This window comes from Schistocerca gregaria, chromosome 6 (genome assembly GCF_023897955.1).
Source record: "Schistocerca gregaria isolate iqSchGreg1 chromosome 6, iqSchGreg1.2, whole genome shotgun sequence".
Classification (NCBI taxonomy): Eukaryota; Metazoa; Arthropoda; class Insecta; order Orthoptera; family Acrididae; genus Schistocerca; species Schistocerca gregaria.
Window position 1 is genome coordinate 49,785,461 of NC_064925.1, and position 12,793 is coordinate 49,798,253.

The 12,793-nt window shown below is 47.9% G+C and overlaps 1 protein-coding gene across 1 annotated transcript in view; it reads left to right on the forward strand.

Moving 5' to 3' along the window:
* Window positions 1-3,034: 3,034 nt before the first annotated feature.
* Window positions 3,035-12,793, forward strand: part of LOC126278390 (myristoylated alanine-rich C-kinase substrate-like) — a 119,899-nt gene continuing 110,140 nt past the window's right edge. The window contains exon 1 of the mRNA XM_049978488.1: window positions 3,035-3,169. The gene's annotated coding sequence lies outside the window, so the exon portion shown is untranslated. The remainder of the gene's footprint in view (window positions 3,170-12,793) is intronic.

A 12,793-nucleotide genomic window follows, 5' to 3' on the forward strand; every position in this document is an offset into this window, starting at 1 on the left:
CAAACTACACTGCGATGCAGCTTTCTTGCAGAGTCTGCCACTTGAGTTTGCTAAACATCTCCGTAACGCTATCACACTTACCAAATAACACTGCGACGAAACGCGCCGCTCTTCTTTGGATCTTCTCTATCTCCTCCGTCAACCCGATCTGGTACCGATCGCACACTGATGAGCAATACTCAAGTGTCGAACGAGCGTTTTGTAAGCCAACTCCTTTGTTGATAGACTACATTTCCTAAGGACTCTCCCAATGAATCTCAACCTGGTACCTGCCTGACCAACAATTAATTTTAAATGATCATTCCACTTCAAGTCGTTCCGCACGCATACTCCCAGATATTTTACAGAAGTAACTAGTACCAGTGTTTGTTCCGCTATCATATAATCATACAATAAAGGATCCTTCTTTCTATGTATTCGCAATACATTACATTTGTCCATGTTAAGGGTCAGTCCGCGAAAAGCCGCATGGAACTTTCGACACTATCTACTACGTCATTTATATACACTCCTGGAAATTGAAATAAGAACACCGTGAATTCATTGTCCCAGGAAGGGGAAACTTTATTGACACATTCCTGGGGTCAGATACATCACATGATCACACTGACAGAACCACAGGCACATAGACACAGGCAACAGATCATGCACAATGCCGGCACTAGTACAGTGTATATCCACCTTTCGCAGCAATTCAGGCTGCTATTCTCCCATGGAGACGATCGTAGAGATGCTGGATGTAGTCCTGTGGAACGGCTTGCCATACCATTTCCACCTGGCGCCTCAGTTGGACCAGCGTTCGTGCTGGACGTGCAGACCGCGTGAGACGACGCTTCATCCAGTCCCAAACATGCTCAATGGGGGACAGATCCGGAGATCTTGCTGGCCAGGGTAGTTGACTTACACCTTCTAGAGCACGTTGGGTGGCACGGGATACATGCGGACGTGCATTGTCCTGTTGGAACAGCAAGTTCCCTTGCCGGTCTAGGAATGGTAGAACGATGGGTTCGATGACGGTTTGGATGTACCGTGCACTATTCAGTGTCCCCTCGACGATCACCAAAGGTGTACGGCCAGTGTAGGAGATCGCTCCCCACACCATGATGCCGGGTGTTGGCCCTGTGTGCCTCGGTCGTATGCAGTCCTGATTGTGGCGCTCACCTGCACGGCGCCAAACACGCATACGACCATCATTGGCACCAAGGCAGAAGCGACTCTCATCGCTGAAGACGACACGTCTCCATTAGTCCCTCCATTCACGCCTGTCGCGACACCACTGTAGGCGGGCTGCAAGATGTTGGGGCGTGAGCGGAAGGCCGCCTAGCGGTGTGCGGGACCGTAGCCCAGCTTCATGGAGACGGTTGCGAATGGTCCTCGCCGATACCCCAGGACCAACAGTGTCCCTAATTTGCTGGGAAGTGGCGGTGCGGTCCCCTACGGCACTGTGTAGGATCCTACGGTCTTGGCGTGCATCCGTGCGTCGCTGCGGTCCAGACCCAGGTCGACGGGCACGTGCACCTTCCGCCGACCACTGGCGACAACATCGATGTACTGTGGAGACCTCACGCCCCACGTGTTGAACAATTCGGCGGTACGTCCACCCGGCCTCCCGCATGCCCACTATACGCCTTCGCTCAAAGTCCGTCAACTGCACATACGGTTCACGTCCACGCTGTCGCGGCATGCTACCAGTGTTAAAGACTGCGATGGAGCTCCGTATGCCACGGCAAACTGGCTGACACTGACGGCGGCGGTGCACAAATGCTGCGCAGCTAGCGCCATTCGAAGGCCAACACCGCGGGTTCCTGGTGTGTCCGCTGTGCCGTGCGTGTGATCATTGCTTGTACAGACCTCTCGCAGTGTCCGGAGCAAGTATGGTGGGTCTGACACACCGGTGTCAATGTATTCTTTTTTCCATTTCCAGGAGTGTATATTGTGAAAAGCAATGTTCACATAACACTCCACTGTGGCACGCCAGATGTTACTTTGTCTGTAGACGTCTCTCCATTGAGAACAACATGCTGTGTTCTGTTTGCTAAAATTTCTTCAATCCAGCCACACAGCTGGTCTGATAGTCCGTAGGCTCTTACTTTATCAGGCGACAGTGCGGAACTGTATCGAACGGCTTCCAGAAGTCAAGGAAAATAGCATCTACCTGGGAGACTGTATCTAATATTTTCTCGGTCTCATGAACAAATAAAGCGAGTTGGGTCTCACACGATAGCTGTTTCCGGAATCCATGTTGATTCCTACAGAGTAGATTCTGGGTTTCCAGAAACGACATGATACGCGAGCAGAAAACATGTTCTAAAATTCTATAACAGATCGAAGTCAGAGATACAGGTCTATAGTTTTGCGCTTCTGCCCGACGACCCTTCTTGAAGACTGAGACTACCTGTGCTCTTTTCCAATCATTTGGAACTTTCCGTTCCTCTAGAGACTTGCCGTGCACGGCTGATAGAAGGGGGCAAGTCCTTTCGCGGGGGACATGGTAACGTGGATGATGACACCACCATGCCTGTCCAAACTGTCCCTATACATGACATGTCGGCAATTTGTGCCTGGACAAGAAAGAAGTCCTGGATATGGTCCAATCCTCGTCTGAAAACGTAAAATACCTAGAAGGAGATGGAGTTGTGTATTCACGGAAATGGCCACTCGTTTAAACAGTTCTTTTAAATGAACACACCACAACCAGACCATCCATCTGAAAACTGCCAGTAAAGTTGAATCGACCGCTGAAACTTTGAACGTTTGTAACTCCCTTGCAAAAATTGATAGAAATTCGATTTAAATTGGTTTTTACACAGATTACGTACATCGAGTACATAATCTAAAAAGTAAGTTTATTTTCAAATTACTGTAACTCGTTGCTGTTAGTCACCATAAAATAACTTATTGCACTATATTCATAGTTCCGCAGAAGGAGTAACGTTCCTTACAGTTTGCCTGCTCAAATAAATATTCGTTTCTTTGCTATTTTGTGAGTTACAGAGGTAAGTTTGAAGCGCCCTGTTAGTGACGAGGCACCAGAGATACACGGTTGTCGGTAGAGGGCGCTGTAGACCTCTACGAACGAGCACGTGGCTCAGTCGTGTCCCAGTCTGCAGAGCTGCAGGCGTCTGTAGTCCCGTAGCCACCACATTGTTCCCTGAGTCGCAGACTTCGAGTGAGTACGTGGACACTGCCGTTATTTTTGCCGCGACTTTGCTCCATCGTTTCGTGTATTTCGGGAGCTACAAAAGAGCTGTCTTATTACCGTAGCCGCTTTACGGTATGTTTAGAACACATTGTGAACAGTTGAAGTGTCGCTAATGCAGTGCACATCGCTCTTGAGTTACAACACTGTCCCACCATTGTACAACTTTTTCTTTTTGGGTGAAATGCGACTTAGGTCGACCTTGTACACTAATTAAATGCTTAATCCGTTAAAGTGCTTGTGTAGCTCGGCTGAATGTCGAAAAGTGTTTGATGTTGGCTCTTACCGTCATGCTAACGAAATAAACGTTCTCGTGACTGACAAGTATAGTGTGAATGTCTAGGTTTGCTCTATATTTAAAGCACATTTAGATGTAAATACTAAAACTGCGAGATAAATTTAGAAAACCAACAGTAAATTACTCACGAATGTATTTGGACAGCATATTTTGCTGTTGCATATTGTGTGCAATATCACACATAACTACAAAAAAAAATGCAGAGGGTGGCAGAAACAGCGCCAGAATCTCGCTGAGTTAGGTGGCAAAAAGGTTTTTGTCCGTGAACAGAACCATTAAACTCAATTTTCTTGCTACATTAGCCCTCAACCCGCTCGTGAGTTTCTCACGGTACACCGAATCACAATGAATGAACCAAAGCAGGCGAACGTGTTATTTGGAACTTACAAGTAGCTTCTCTAATTCGTAAAAATATGAATTTGTAGCCTCAAGAAGAGGTAGCGAATATTAAACAACGAATGATTGACTTTGCTTTTCCCAGGAGAGAATTTTAAGCTCAGTATGGAATAAAAGTGTAATATTCTACCAAGCAGCGACAGAAGAATGTGTTGACATATTTGGAATGGTCATATCTGAAAACTGTATTCGGCAAAACTGATTTACCGTTACCTTTCCACTCATCTACTCATGACCTGAGTTTACCTACTAGCCTGTCGATTACAGGCACGGCGACGTCCAATAAATTAGTCTTTTTTTGTGCTGGATGGGGAGATGGCTGTAGTGAATGTTTGCGTACTCCGTATGACATGACAGCAGTTCCTCGCTGTGACATGGATCAGTCCTTATCTCTCTAATAAAGTTGCTCAGTGAAAAAAGACATTGCTATTTAAATAATTCTGTGAATAATCGCAGTTACTTTAAGTTTCGAAGGTGATGGTTTGGTTCATGTCGAATGGGTTAATAATCTTTGTAATACACATCACGCTTAGGTATAGCTACCCCCCCTTTTGAAAGCCCTTTTTTCCCCTATTGTGATTTTCAATTTGTTACACACTAATAGAACGTTCCTTAGAGACTGAGATACTATTTTAGTCTTAACACCATGGTCTTCATGAAGCTAAAGCCCCTACTCACGCACCCATTTATCGGCCGGCCGATCAATTTCGTGGCAGCTTACGCACGTCCGACCGATTGCGCTTTGCGATTACTACGCTGCCCTGTTGTGGTTGTTTATTCTAAGAGCTCCTGCTTGGTTTTACACAAAGAAAAGCGGTTTGCCTTGGCTGTTCAATATAAGGCCAAAAAACCCAAGGAAGTGTAGCTAATGTAAAGAAATTTTACTCGCGTTCTGTTCTTTAAATAGCTGGGAACTGATTTTCGTATCTATCCAAGAATGGATGAAACATGCATTTCTGAGCTGCTGAACACCAAACTATTAACGAATCAGAAGTCATGAGAGAGGCTATAAGTTGCAACGTGGGGCTGTTACCTACATTGCGATTATGATGGTGGCGCAGATCATATAACAAGAAGCTTAAGAAATGAAGCATTTAGTGTTAGAACTGTAAATAAAGATCCGACACTCAGATCTTAACAGAGGGCTTAGATGGAGACTAGACTTTCTTACCAAGTATGCCAACGAAGCAAGTGTGTTTAATAATGAAGTTCCCTTGAATGTCGATATTAATTTTCTAATTTCCGATAAGTATTAGCAATAAAACTTCGAAACATACAGGAGGTTGACGGACATCGTAAAGTGTGCCAAATAAAATGTTACGGAGTCATTTAAAAACGAACATTTCTTGTATCTCTGTCGCTATACTTCCCGGAGAAGTTCCTTCCGGCTCGCATCCTGTCGTATGTATTAGAATAGCGTTTACTTCGGCGCGCAGTGACAAAAGGCGAACTTTGAGGCTCCTTGCCCGACGGCGCTACACAGGGCACCATTTGTTGGGTGGAGTGGTACGTCGGCTGTCGGGTGGTCATACCCGACCGACATCCCGAGCAGCGAAGTTTGTCGGTTGGCCGCTCAAAATGCCTAAACATGTCAGTCGTCGATCCGCCGGTTGGTGCGTGTGTAGTGCCCTTAATGTAATGTTTAGTTACGTTGTTGATAGTCGGTGGTCAAGCCTCGCGGCTTCTAAAACACTCGTTACCTGCGAGGCGAGATGCATCCTATTGCCGCTACATATTTCACGACTTAAACCAGGGCTGGACATCCCAGAAGTTGTCTGGGACCAGACCAAAACTGCCAACTAAAATGCAGGACAGAGACTTAATGATGAATTACGTTGAATAGTCTTTAAAATGAAGCAAATTTGATCATTATGAATAAAAATCATTATTCAAAGTTATTTTGTGTTTTCTTTGAACTGACACAAATAACTGACGTAATTTATATAGAGTACGTAACGCAAGTAGCAACCAAAAATATTGAAACTAGTGGAACTACAAAACGTTTTTGAACTCTTGACTAAATACATTTACAAAATTTTATTAAAAGGCACATTTAATGATGGTGAGGAGTTACTGTTTTAGTAGCACAGCAGCTTGACAAACTTACTTATAGACATAGTTGTGATACAGCGATAATCATGTATTTAAGGAGTGACCTTCCGTGAAAGGTTTGCCAGCAGCAGCTATTCTCTCAGAAACCAAGTAGCTTCCTTTGTAGCCACTTCACTATCTTTGCGCGTGCTTTCCCGAAAAGTGGTATTGACTAGACAGTTTTAGCAAATTGGACGGCTTTATTTTCCTCTAGTTATCAAGTTTCGTCATATAGGCATATTTTTATCCAAAATAGCGTCGTATATCCATTTATAAGTGCGATTTATTTGCGGGAACAAACTACTTTACCTTCGCACAGTGTGAAAAAGTACTTATTTGTCCACACAGTATTACTCAGCATTGTTTCTCGCTTGCGTTTGTCAGCCATTCTTTCGGGGCGTCTTGAAGTGAACATTAATAATCATAGCTTGTACTGGATTGTGCACGCACGCGTGGCAAATACATAGGCATATGTATGACTCATATCTCACGATATGATACAAATATTCGTCAGATGTTTGTCAAATACTGAGACGATCTTACTGGTTTTCCTCTTTAAACAACCTTAAGTACTAGAAACACTTCACACGTCGCTTTATAGCGCAAAAGCCACATGGAGTGTTTGCTTGAGTGTGGATGTGTAGCTTACACTGGCAGCCGATAAAGCAGCTTTCCTCACCTTAGGTCACCACCTTGCCAGGTGTGCATACCGCCTGCTTAGTAGAGTGCATTAGCGGTGCATTTTTGTTCCGACCGCTGTTTAACCTTAGTGCTACTGGACCCAAGCCCAGAATTGTTACCTTATCGCAGGCATTTTGATTATTAAGCAGTTAGATATGTAAACCTATTTTAAGCTAGTTGTCAGAGACTTAGTTATCGTAACATTCATTTAAGAATCATAATTGTCAAAAAATATGGATCTGATCATTATTCTCCCGCGGACACAGCGAGAGACGTAACGGTCCGCTTGTGGCCCTCGGGTGTTACGTTCCGCCCTTCTGACTCGAACGTTTCTTTGATCGCTCTGTTCATCTTGAGGTTTCTAGTAGATTTTCTTCGTACATGTAAAACCAACCAGTCATACACTTAGGGCATATGACCAGATTATCGTGATACCCACACAAGGTAACGTTGTGAAACCTTTTTTGTGAAGAATTGTCAAGAGGTCACCTAATTTTACTGCAGAATAATCATACTGGCATCACGTAAAATAGCTGTGCTACCGTACGTAGAGTATGCCAGTTGATGTGGCCTGCTGCTGACAAAACTGATTACCAGACATAGCTGAGGCTTATTCCAAAATATTCGTGCATTATTCACTGCTGATGGCTACTGCGTATACTGACTAATCGCTTTTACAAAACGAGTAATATGAAAAACAGAGCCAACGCAATTTAGCTTATGGTAGAGGCTGGATTTTATGAGCATCACAAAAGTAGAGATGGGCAGTTCTATCAACCTAATGAACCTTAGCTATACTTTCGAAAACTACTCAAGCGATGCAATTTGGATCAGCACAAATGTTCAAAATGAAATGTGCACCTGTGAGGCGTCTCAAGTGTGTGTGTGTGTGGGTGTGTGTGTGTGTGTGTGTGTGTGTGTGTGTGTGTGCGCGCGCGCGCGGACGTGCTAAACTTTTGACTGGATTGGTGCAATATTAGACTACGCATTGTGTCGTGTTAGTGTCAGTGTGTACTCTATCAACACCGCTACGTACTAGTCTGCAAATGTCCCCTTTTGCCGCATTATTGCTCAATATTCGGCAAAGCAGGGAAATTCAGGACACGTTGATTTAGCGCCATTTATAGATGCGCCACATTTGTCCTTGCCGATTGCAGTCTTCGCCAAAAGCTTCGGGTTCTTAGTGTTGAGATCCTAACGCCACAAGTCATGATGATAAAATGCCAAGATTTGACAGAATTTTGGCTTCATAAAGTTAGCAAAGTGACAGGTGTGAAACCTAATTTTCTTTTTCATGTGTAGATCTAGTCACCTTACCACCCTTTCTTGAACCATGTTAGTGCTGATCCTATCTCACCTAGAACAAGAGTAGTTAATGGACTATAAATTCTGATTTTTCTACTGGGTACAGTTTCAGCAGATGGAACTATTGCCTCTTTATCCTACAATTGAGCTGTTTTTTGCCCCTTGTACTTACTCCTCCAGCATTTTACATGTTGCTTCGAAAAGTACAGTTGTTTCCTGGTCCAGAGTTTGACCCTACACATCAGTAATGGACCTACCGACAAATTGGACTTACGTACGCGATTTGGCAGACCGACGGTCGAGAGTTTTTCTTGTCGGGTGGGTAGGGCCGACCTCTGCCTCCCCTCACCTCCCTACCCCCCCCCCCACCACCCCGTTCTAATATACGCAATGTGTAAGCCGGACGAAACTTTGACATATTTTCTGAATATATGTGGACTGTATTGTGAGCGTACAAAGTGCACCATGAATTTGACCTGGAATTAATGTAATTTCTAACTCCTATGAGATATATACATACTAAATCTGTAGTTAGTCATTGCTCTGGCTAAATCGTTAATGACAAAGGCCAATAAATCTGAAGACTGCGTATGTTTGGGGACACCATGTCAGCAGTATAGGTGAAAGACGCAGAGCGTCCATAATGGTCTTGTGTGACATAGATTCCCCCCTGCGGGTCCGGGGGTAAGAATAGGCCCGAGGTATTCCTGCCTGTCGTAAGATGCAACTAAAAGGAGTCCCTCCCCCTCAAGAGGGTAGTTAGCGCCTGCGTCCAGAGACGGTTACACGACCTATATTTGCGGTCATTTTGGTTTTTCACTACTTCTGGTTTCTTCCTAACATTGGTTGGTTCCTTTCTTTATTCTTCTCCATCTCACTGTCTTACTTAATTTCCCTTGCCCTCCTTCGCCCACCTTTGACCTCTTTCCCCACACTGCACAATAGAACTCTTTCCCCACCCCCCCACAATTGACCTCTTTCCCCACCCCCCAAAACACAATTGACCTCATTCCCCACCCCCCACCCCACAATTGACCTCTTTCCCCACCCCCCCCACAATTGACCTCTTTCCCCACCCCCCCCCACAATTGACCTCTTTCCCCGCCCCCCCCCACAATTGACCTCTTTCCCCACCCCCCCCACAATTGACCTCTTTCCCCACCCCCCCACAATTGACCTCTTTCCCCACCCCCCCACAATTGACCTCTTTCCCCACCCCCCCACAATTGACCTCTTTCCCCACCCCCCCACAATTGACCTCTTTCCCCACCCCCCCACAATTGACCTCTTTCCCCACCCCCCCACAATTGACCTCTTTCCCCACCCCCCCACAATTGACCTCTTTCCCCACCCCCCCACAATTGACCTCTTTCCCCACCCCCCCACAATTGACCTCTTTCCCCACCCCCACCCCCACAATTGACCTCTTTCCCCCCCACAATTGACCTCTTTCCCCACCCCCCCCACAATTGACCTCTTTCCCCCCCCCCCACAATTGACCTCTTTCCCCACCCCCCCACAATTGACCTCTTTCCCCCCCCACAATTGACCTCTTTCCCCCCCACAATTGACCTCTTTCCCCCCCCACAATTGACCTCTTTCCCCCCCCACAATTGACCTCTTTCCCCCCCACAATTGACCTCTTTCCCCCCCCCCACAATTGACCTCTTTCCCCCCCCCCCACAATTGACCTCTTTCCCCCCCCCCACAATTGACCTCTTTCCCCCCCCCACAATTGACCTCTTTCCCCCCCCCCACAATTGACCTCTTTCCCCCCCCCCCACAATTGACCTCTTTCCCCCCCCCCCACAATTGACCTCTTTCCCCCCCCCCCACAATTGACCTCTTTCCCCCCCCCCACAATTGACCTCTTTCCCCCCCCCACAATTGACCTCTTTCCCCCCCCCCACAACTGACCTCTTTCCCCCCCCCACAATTGACCTCTTTCCCCCCCCCACAATTGACCTCTTTCCCCCCCCCCCACAATTGACCTCTTTCCCCCCCCCCCACAATTGACCTCTTTCCCCCCCACAATTGACCTCTTTCCCCCCCACAATTGACCTCTTTCCCCCCCACAATTGACCTCTTTCCCCCCCACAATTGACCTCTTTCCCCCCCACAATTGACCTCTTTCCCCCCCACAATTGACCTCTTTCCCCCCCACAATTGACCTCTTTCCCCCCCCCACCCCACAATTGACCTCTTTCCCCCCCCCACCCCACAATTGACCTCTTTCCCCCCCCCACCCCACAATTGACCTCTTTCCCCACCCCCCACCCCACAATTGACCTCTTTCCCCACCCCCCACCCCACAATTGACCTCTTTCCCCACCCCCCACCCCACAATTGACCTCTTTCCCCACCCCCGGAAGGGGTGATTGCTTGAGCTGCCACCTTCGGAACATGCCGATTGGTGTGACCTGAGGTGTGAACAATCACCCAAGGCGGGAGTGCCCTGTGAGAGGGTCCCCACAAGGAAGGAGCGCCCATCGGAGATGCTGGCAATCATGGGGGATTCCTCCGCAATGGATTTCTCTTCTTCTCTCTCGACTTCTGCCCACAAATGGAAACTTGCGCAGCCAACAGTGACAAAAGTACTACCGTCTGCCCCACAGTTCCTCGTACTTTCTCGATCTGAGGACGGAAAGGATTTTTCCTCTGTCAACCCTTTCTTTATCCAGAAGGTCGTAGATGCCATAGCCGGATCGGTCAAGTCTTGTACCAGGTTGCGTAATGGTACCTTGTTACTAGAAACTGAGAGAGCCTTTCAGGCACAAAAACTGCTTCAGGCCACACTCTTGTACATGTCCCCTGCCCGGGTGGAGGCTCACTGCACTTTAAATTTGTCTCTTGGTGTGGTATATACTAGATCACTCGACGGATTGACTGACGAGGAGATCGTCTTTCCTCGTTGAGCATGGCGTGTCGGCTATCCATAGGGTCATGAAAAAGGTCAACAATGACCTTGTACCGACCCAGACACTTTCCTTGACCTTTAATAGTGTTCAGCTGCCGTCGCGCATCAAAGCGGGCTACGAGGTTATTTCTGTTCGCCCCTACGTCCCGACACCTACGCGCTGCTACCAGTGTCAGCGTTTTAATCGCACTCACCAGTCTTGTTCCAATGCGGCTAAATGTGTCACTTGTGGCAGGGCTGCCCATGAGGGTGACTGTCCACCTCCGTCTCCTCGTTGTGTGAACTGTCACGGTGACCAAGCAGCGTCCTCTCTCGACTGTCCCATCTAGAAGGAAGAACGATGTATACATGAAATTCGGGTCAAAGAGAAAATGTCCACCTCGGCTGCTCCTATGCTATTTGCAAGTAGGAAGCCCACGCTGCTCCGAGCGGGGAAATACAGTACTGTCCTCGCCTCGCCTTTGCTCGGACTACCAGGGAGGTGGCCAATAAATCTGAAGAATGCGTATGTTTGGGGACACCATGTCAGCAGTATAGGTGAAAGACGCAGAGCGTCCATAATGGTCTTGTGTGACATAGATTCCCCCCTGCGGGTCCGGGGGTAAGAATAGGCCCGAGGTATTCCTGCCTGTCGTAAGATGCAACTAAAAGGAGTCCCTCCCCCTCAAGAGGGTAGTTAGCGCCTGCGTCCAGAGACGGTTACACGACCTATATTTGCGGTCATTTTGGTTTTTCACTACTTCTGGTTTCTTCCTAACATTGGTTGGTTCCTTTCTTTATTCTTCTCCATCTCACTGTCTTACTTAATTTCCCTTGCCCTCCTTCGCCCACCTTTGACCTCTTTCCCCACACTGCACAATAGAACTCTTTCCCCACCCCCCCACAATTGACCTCTTTCCCCACCCCCCACCACACAATTGACCTCTTTCCCCACCCCCCACCCCACAATTGACCTCTTTCCCCACCCCCCCCACAATTGACCTCTTTCCCCACCCCCCCCACAATTGACCTATTTCCCCGCCCCCCCCCACAATTGACCTCTTTCCCCACCCCCCCACAATTGACCTCTTTCCCCACCCCCCCACAATTGACCTCTTTCCCCACCCCCCCACAATTGACCTCTTTCCCCACCCCCCCACAATTGACCTCTTTCCCCACCCCCCCACAATTGACCTCTTTCCCCACCCCCCCACAATTGACCTCTTTCCCCACCCCCCCACAATTGACCTCTTTCCCCACCCCCCCACAATTGACCTCTTTCCCCACCCCCCCACAATTGACCTCTTTCCCCACCCCCCCACAATTGACCTCTTTCCCCACCCCCCCCCCACAATTGACCTCTTTCCCCCCCACAATTGACCTCTTTCCCCCCCCACAATTGACCTCTTTCCCCCCCACAATTGACCTCTTTCCCCCCCCACAATTGACCTCTTTCCCCCCCCCACAATTGACCTCTTTCCCCCCCACAATTGACCTCTTTCCCCCCCACAATTGACCTCTTTCCCCCCCACAATTGACCTCTTTCCCCCCCACAATTGACCTCTTTCCCCCCCACAATTGACCTCTTTCCCCCCCACAATTGACCTCTTTCCCCCCCACAATTGACCTCTTTCCCCCCCACAATTGACCTCTTTCCCCCCCACAATTGACCTCTTTCCCCCCCACAATTGACCTCTTTCCCCCCCACAATTGACCTCTTTCCCCCCCACAATTGACCTCTTTCCCCCCCACAATTGACCTCTTTCCCCCCCACAATTGACCTCTTTCCCCCCCACAATTGACCTCTTTCCCCCCCACAATTGACCTCTTTCCCCCCCACAATTGACCTCTTTCCCCCCCACAATTGACCTCTTTCCCCCCCACAATTGACCTCTTTCCCCCCCACAATTGACCTCTTTCCCCCCCA